The sequence below is a fragment of the Mycteria americana genome, chromosome 12 (genome assembly GCF_035582795.1).
Source record: "Mycteria americana isolate JAX WOST 10 ecotype Jacksonville Zoo and Gardens chromosome 12, USCA_MyAme_1.0, whole genome shotgun sequence".
Taxonomy (NCBI): domain Eukaryota; kingdom Metazoa; phylum Chordata; class Aves; order Ciconiiformes; family Ciconiidae; genus Mycteria; species Mycteria americana.
The window spans coordinates 15,997,855-16,005,644 of record NC_134376.1 but is presented as its reverse complement, the minus strand read 5'-3'; the positions used below and the strand labels follow the sequence as shown (position 1 = coordinate 16,005,644).

The 7,790-nt window shown below is 38.1% G+C and overlaps 1 long non-coding RNA gene across 3 annotated transcripts; it reads right to left on the bottom strand.

The window, feature by feature from the left end:
- Positions 1-929: 929 nt before the first annotated feature.
- Positions 930-7,336, bottom strand: LOC142416117 (uncharacterized). Of its 3 annotated transcripts, none has more exons than XR_012777638.1 (4): positions 7,187-7,336; positions 6,365-6,435; positions 3,468-3,924; positions 930-2,483 (listed from the first exon to the last, which is right to left on the bottom strand). It is a non-coding gene; the product is annotated as an uncharacterized LOC142416117 (long non-coding RNA). The 3 variants fall into 3 exon arrangements; XR_012777639.1 differs by lacking the exon at positions 930-2,483 and adding an exon at positions 2,490-3,343; XR_012777637.1 differs by lacking the exon at positions 930-2,483 and having other exon boundaries at positions 2,490-3,924.
- Between the last annotated feature and the right edge of the window lie 454 nt (positions 7,337-7,790).

Sequence of the window (7,790 nt, the reverse complement as noted above, 5' to 3'; positions counted from 1 at the left end):
CTGAGTGGTATTTTAATTTAAATAAAGAGTGAAAGACAGACTGTTTTTGCTAGAATACTAAAAGATCACCTATTTAAATCTTCCTTTTAATGTCTGTTTAACTATCTTTCTTTGAGGCTTTTTCTATGACCTTCAACATAATTTAAACATAATTTTTAATTCATTATTCATGCCATTAAATACTGAAACCTGTTTCTTTCTGCAGTTTATTTCTCTATTATATGCATGTGTTGCATTTTTTTCTTTGGTTCTGTAATGATTTCTGGTGTACTGACATTTTAAAAAACAGTACAGAAGAGTGCTTATTTTGAGAGGGAAAACAACCCAATATGTGCACGTTTGAATTACATCGACAACATTATTTAAGATAAAAAATAAGGTGGCAGGGGAAAGACAGGTCAAACTTGGGGCCTTTTACCTTGATAAAGTCCCTGTAAATGACACTGGTCCTGTGCTGCTGTGCGTGCGCTGGTAATGGGTTCCTTTGAATGTTCTAAATTTCTGAAGTGCTTCAGCTTCACACAGCAATAACTGTGGCAGCTCCACTGACACCCTGACACCAGCTCTACATCATTGTTTTGGCTTTTCAATTTTTTTCTTACTTAGTAATTGAGTTTCGTGACTTCATGCAAGAAATGGAATGAACTCCAGATAGTTATGTTATTATAGATTAGCCATAGTGATACTGTGGTTTGTAGACACTTGATATGCTGCAGAAAAGCACCAAAAACTAATAACATTGAATAAAGAAAATAAATTAAGCCCTTAAAATGATGTATTTTCATGGCCAGGGACCAGTTTTTCAACTTTTACTAAAGCTGATGAGCTGGTATCTCATTTGTTGTACCCAAGTAAGAAGTGCACCCTTTTGAAGCAGTGTGAAGATACACAGATTCTTATTGCTGCAAAACACATGCACAATTATTTTTTTATTGTCTGTCAACATTCAATTACTTTAGGAATATAAACTACTTTTGTATCTTTCCCCACTTGATTCAATGGTCTTAAACATGGCACATTCACAAGCAGTACTGTTGGGCAAACAAAGAAAAAAACCAATTTTCTGTTACTTTATCTTCCCAGGATTTTTGTCTGATAGTCATTAGCAGTACAAATTAATTGGTACTTCTAAGAAGAGTACAATGCGATATTAAGGAAAAAAAGATACAGAAGAAAACAAGGTTAAGTCATAAGAATGAAGTGACATAGGTATAATATTTTACAGTGTTCCTTTGGAATTTTTCAAAGCAGGGGAGAGAAGCAAAGAGGTTCACAAAAGCACAAAGCTTCACAAAGATTTGGGACCAGTTCCATAGCTGCCAGGAGCACAGATGCCACGTGACTCTCATGCATTTGTCAGCCCTGTCACAGTGGCCTGCAAATCAGCTGGATTCCCTCGCAGCTCACTGAGCTGTGGGCCGACACATGCCTGTGGCTTTGCGTCTGGCTTCGTAGGACACATGCCTGTGGCAACTGCTGAGTAGGCAGCTGTGCGACATCCTTGCCGCCTTTCTGCTCCCCATTCTGGACCGCATCCAAGAAAACGTAATGGAGGACAATGACAGCTTCAAGTGATGAACTCAACATACCACAGGTCCCCTGTCCTATTTGTGGCATTTGATAATGGGATTTCAACTCAAAACATCAGTAATGATACTTTGCTGTCCCTAAGCACACTTCAGGTAACTTTGCATACACCACTAACCAGCCCAATAAACATTATCAGCATTTCCATTAGCTTCTCATAATAATCCTAGGAAACTAATACTCCCCAGTGTGCTGTTCCGTTGATGGCCCGTTTGCTTAAGAAATACCAGCATCACCCCTGCCAAACATCGGATTGCCGGTACAAATTAATGGACTCCATAGCTATGTATTCAGTTAATGGAATCCATATATTCAGTCACCTAGTAAGACCTAGCTATGAAATTACTTCCCCTTACATTGCTCTTTGAGAAGAGTTATTGTACCAGAGCTGAACTGGGATTAGGTGCCTTTATCCACAAGATATATGTATCTTTTTTTTTTCCTGTCTTCCCCTCCCCCCCCCTCCTTCCTTTCCCACCTCCCCTTTCAATAGTTTGAAGGAAGGCGACAATTTGTGACAAGGTTAGATTTGTGTACTGCTTGTTGAAACACTGCATTAGGCCATAATTTAAAGAGCAGTAGTAAAGTAACAGTTTTCTACTGTACCATTCTCAATTCTGTTTTGCAAAATACTGTCCTACTATTATAATAAATAAACTACATGTCTTGGACTATATGGCTGCTTATCTGGGCTGGCTAGGTTATCCTATTGCTTTTACACTACTTTTTGTTGCTTTGAAAATTGCTGGTATGATGTTGAAGCACATACAGTTCAATTCTTCACAAGGTCTTCATCACAAACATTTAAACTGTGAAATATAGGTAGACCTAGGGTTGCCTAAATTTTGTGTCAAACTTTATATGAAATATGTGTGAAGAACCACTTTATTGAGTGCCTAGACAGAAGAAAAGAAAAAAAAGAAAAAAGAGCCTTAGTGGTATATATATTTTGAGTTTATTTTAGTGTCATCAGTGTAAAAATAATTCTGTTAATGTTGCTAAATGGTATACATATGCTTTTCCCAATTGACACAAAAGTAGTATTTGTGGAAAGCTTAAGATAAAAAATATCTCTAGATTCTTCAGAGAAATGAGGCTCCTGTTTCCATTCCAAAAAACCAAGATGGATAATCTGGAGCTTGCAAAGGGGCTCATTAAAATTAATTCTTCACAAAAATTTTGTGTATTGATGAGCTGAGCTTTCTTCTTAAAAAAATGTGGTTATGTTAAGATAGCTTCTTTGTTTTTCCAAGATTCAAAAGTTTTTGTTTGATAAATTATAGCTCTTGGGATTCTCAGCACAGAATTTCAGAACTAGAGTCATTTTACATCCTATTGATAGTACACTGATTTGCTTTATTGTGTTTGACAAGCGAGGCTCTCTCCCCCTTGCAGAGCAGCCATGTGGCACAGAGCCATGAACCTTATGTAAAACAGTTATCTGTCAACTGTTCAGATTTTGCGTCAGAAATAGGCTTCCACTCTACTACTGATCCTTACCATACATAGTTGTTAAATAATAAATAACAATTTTGACTTCAAAGCTGCGTCTTTTGAAATGTTTCTTTATAACTAAAGCTCTGCGGTGTGCTCAGCTTCAGTACTGAATCCAACCAACGTCAAGTTCTGTAGAGTGACCTCAAGCTTCACAATATACATAGGCCTTGGTTTGTAAGTCTCAGGTCTTTTATTTTGAACAGATCTGAACGTGTAGCCTCTTTTTCAGCACTGCTAGCCTCAAATGTACAGAAGTCACCTGGCAAGCCATAAAAAGGTGAAGTTTAAGAGAGTGATTGTTACATCTTTTTATCCATCTTCTGGTTTTTGAGCCCACACTGATGGGCTCAAAATGCCACCTCTCCGTGGTATTGGAAATGTACCTTTTTACTTGCTTAATTAACAGAGCCTCTTTACTGTGCCTTTTTGTGCCTGTCTGCTGTGCCAGACGTCGTGCAGTCCTGCCAGTGCAGAAGAGCCAGCCTCACCGTGCTCTTGTGCAGATGCAGCCTGGTTAATTCTCGGCCCCACGTTGGCACCCCGGGTGTGCTACACGGCACTTGTCCTGGGACTCGGGTGCCTGCAGCACTGCGGAGACACGTCTTGAAAGAGCAACCCACGCAAACACACAGGACCGGGTCTTGTTTCTAACCAATCATGTAGTGTCTTCTCGTGATAATCTGCACAAATTGAGTTTCTTCTCTTCCTTGTGTGAGGTCTTGTTTTGGTAGATATAGTTGAACTAGTCCTTATTATGTTCCAGGGGTGCAGAATTTTGCTGAATAATGAAATTCCTGCTGTAGTCGAGATTTACTTTAATTTTTGTTGTGGTAAGGCTGTCTAAAAATTATAGTCTTGTGAGTGACTTCTGGCAAATTTAAAATCAGTAATTTAAACAAAAGCAAAGTATCTTTTAAAAAGATAAATCCACTTTTGTTTTTTTCTTTTCCAACCAAATATGTGATTCCTTAACAAGTGATTAGTTGTGCTGTCTGCTTGCTAGGACTGAACTTCAGCTTGTAGTGAACTGTCTATCTTAACAGTCATGGCCATTTTGATCTCAGTGAGTAGAAAAAAAGTAGATAAAATCTAAGCGAGTGGCCATTGAAAATATAGAACTTTATTATGTTAAGTTACCAGTGACATTGAACTTTGCCTTGTTTCAAGAATAGTCAAAGATAATCCGCTGCTTTAAAAAAGGCAAACCCCAAAACTTGCTAGCTGACACATCACGTAACTCATTTGCTGATGGCATTGAATCATTAATCTGATTTTTTAAAAATAGTAATTAAAATGTTCACAACTAGCCAGAAGAAAATTTTAAATTTTTATGCATATATTCTGTGTATATGAGACAGAAGTAAAGACAATAATGCTAACTGAATACATATTTTATGTTTTTAATGGCTTTTTTTTTGAGGAAAGAGCTTATTCTGCAACAACATCTTATTATGTGGGTTTTTTCACGCCCTGAATATATATATATGCACAAAAATATTTAGAAATGTCCAATATACTAAACATGTAAGCTTTAGGACCATCAGCTTCAGCTTTTTTCCCATAAGAACAAATTTTTCCAGCATGAGCCTGTCTTTAAGTGAGTTGGAAAGTCAGTATCATTATTTTTGCCCCCAAATGCTTTATTAAAAGTATATATTTCGTGTAAACCTTTGCACCTACAGAGGGTTTTCTTCCCTAGATGAATTAAAACAATCCACACATGGATATAGAACCTATTATTTTCCCAGCAGGATGTTAAACTCTGCTCATCAACTCTTGCAGAGCCAAAACACTTATGAACACCATACAGGTGAACGAGCTGCAGCTCTAATAGCCACGGGTCAGCACTTGATCTCCAACCAGTAAATTTTTCCCCCTTCAAAGAAACTTTGCTCCTGAGACCTGGACACTTTATGCTGCAAATAACTGTTTTACCTAGTGATCAGAAGGCTCAACTTTTTTGATGAAGCAGACAGATTCTGCCTGCGTTGCAAATCTACTCTCAAAGTAGGGTCTGGCTGCTGCTGCTATTTTCTAGACTTATTTTGCAGTGTGTTACTCAGTAAGCCATTTTAGATACCGCCCCTACACCCTCCCTCTCTGACTAAGGAGATTCCATTAGTGTGTTTTAAAAGGCAGAAAAAGGAAGTCAAGTCTATCAATATTAAAAGATATTTCTCAGTGCAGAGGCGGCTTTGGTAAATTGGTTAACCTACTTGTATCATGAGTTATTCATAATGGTAGATTATACTGATAAAACCTCATAATTCATATTTCTTGCTTCTACTTCTCTGCGGTTTTTTTTCCAACTGCATAAGCATGTACTAATACCTAAAAGGAAAACTGCAGTGATGGTGATTTTAAACTCAGAAGACTTCAGAAAATGAAACCTGGATTGTAGTATATGTGAGTTTATGAATAAATTAGCACAGAGTGATCACTTTTACCAGAATAGCTTAACTCTGAAACATCATGCCATCTACATAAAAAACTTCTTTATTTAAGGTTTGATTCAGTATTGTACTTGAGCATGATTCTAATGTTATGTGAATATTGTCATTAAAACTACTTAAAGTCCGACACGTTAAATTACAATACCTACTGTTGAAAAATAAAACCCAAAGAAGTGGCACTGAATTCTTATATTGCATTTGGCACTTAAGTACTCTGTATTACATGATACTTTAACGCCCTGTTAATCTGAGATGTGGCAATCCATGTTAGCTTTTATACTCAGGAAGCAACTTCATCGTGCTATGTATTCGTGCCTTTTTGCTGAACTTGGATTTTCTCCACCTTGCTATTCATTCCTCTTTGCAATTATGGTTGTCAAGCGTTTGCCATCCTCACAGCTTACTGTGCTGCTTACAGTTCCCATAGATAGTAAATGTTTTCCTTGCACTTGCTCTTTTTATTCTGTAGTAGGTGTCAGCTTTCTAATTTCATTTATTTTCATCATGATGCTAAGATAAATGAGAAATGTCTATAAAACCCCTCTTCTCCAGTTTATAAAACAATAACTGATAATGTTTAGAACAAGACTTCTCTTACACGTGGCTTATTTCAGACTTAGAGAATGTCACTGACTTTTTCGTGCAACGTCTGAAGCTAGCCGCTTCTGAATGAGGCATAGCACAGCTTTCACAAGATGAGCGAAGTTCTATGTTTTTCTGCTAATACAAGATGCCCTGTGCTATTAGTCTTTTTACTGCAATGATTAACTTGAAAGATTTATAAGAAAAAGAAGAAAAAACATGTTTAGCAAAGATTGTTTGTCTACCTGTGGCACTGAGATGTGCTATTCAGATTCGTGGATGCTGGGGACACCTTTATCAATGTATTGATGAAGGCCTGTGGGAATATAACAGTTTTAAACAAGTATTTTAAAGGAGAGATTCCAGAGTACTTTATATGTATTATACTCTCTTTGTTCTGAGCAACTGAAAAATAAAGCAAAACAAAAGAATTATTCTATTTATAATTTTAAATGAAAGGTGAATTTTACAGGATGCCCATTACAATGTGAAATAATAAATGATAAAAGGTTTTCTTTAATGGGAAGTAAAAATGTCATGACATCACCAGAATATATTGCAGAAGAGGAAGAAGCACAGGTCTTGCCCAGCATACTGATAAGCAGTGCTTCTGTGGTTTTCTCCTGTAGGAATGAAGAACTTATTTTCTCTTTTTGTCATATTTTGTTATATATATACACACTGTCACGGATGGAGTGATGCACTTCACTCATAAGAGAGAAGCAGCAATATGTTTATTGATATAAACCAGTGGTTTAACAAAGTTTGATAGTAAACGCAACAGTGGTTTAACAAGATTCGATGGCAAGGTACACTTGCTTATTTACTGCATAGAGGACAGGGTCAGACAAAACTGTCAGGGAGACCCTCCCGTTGAGTCATGAGGTTCAGAGAGAACCCCCTTGCGTTCTGAACTCCTTCCCTTAGAGAAGTCCAGGTGCAGCTGGATCCAGACTTAGTCCCACACTTGGCCAACAGTTTATGTCTAAAGGATTATATGTGCACAATCAATCTAAGATATAATCTTAGCGAAGCTTACAAAGTTTAGCAAGCTATTAGTCACTTACCAAGGATCTGTTGCGGCACGGAATCTCTCAGTATCAAGGAGTAAGGGATCTCTGCGGCAGGCGTAACCTTGAGAGGCGTCCCTGTTTAAGGGGAGATGCTGGCGTGCAGCCTGCTGCCGTGCAGGAGAGCTCCAAGGGCTCTTGAGCCGCTCGCTGTTCCTGGGGTAAGATGACTGACTCATAGTCATATTTGCATACCGGCTACGGATGTCAGTTTCTTCCAAATTTGGCTGGAGTCGGACACTGAGCAGCACTGTGGTTAGGTGGGCGCATTGCTCAAACTAGCCCTTGGCTATTGTGTTGTTGTCTGTCTCCTGAATCCACTGTGAGCGGGAGACAGCTGTCATGACCGGACGCATCCATTACGACCGCTACTGGTGGTTATCGCTTGAGCAGGGTTACAGGAGGTAAAGGTCAGGTCAGGTTGAGGGGGGAGCACACTCTCACACACACACCAAGGTATATAATGCAAAAGAAGTTTTTTCATCAAGAATGTCTGAGAACTGCATACCAGGCTGTAAACTGTTGAAATTTGTTCATTAAAAGTTTATGGTCTGTTGACCTTTCTTCCTTAAAGCATTGTATTAAGTACATTTCTTATCTC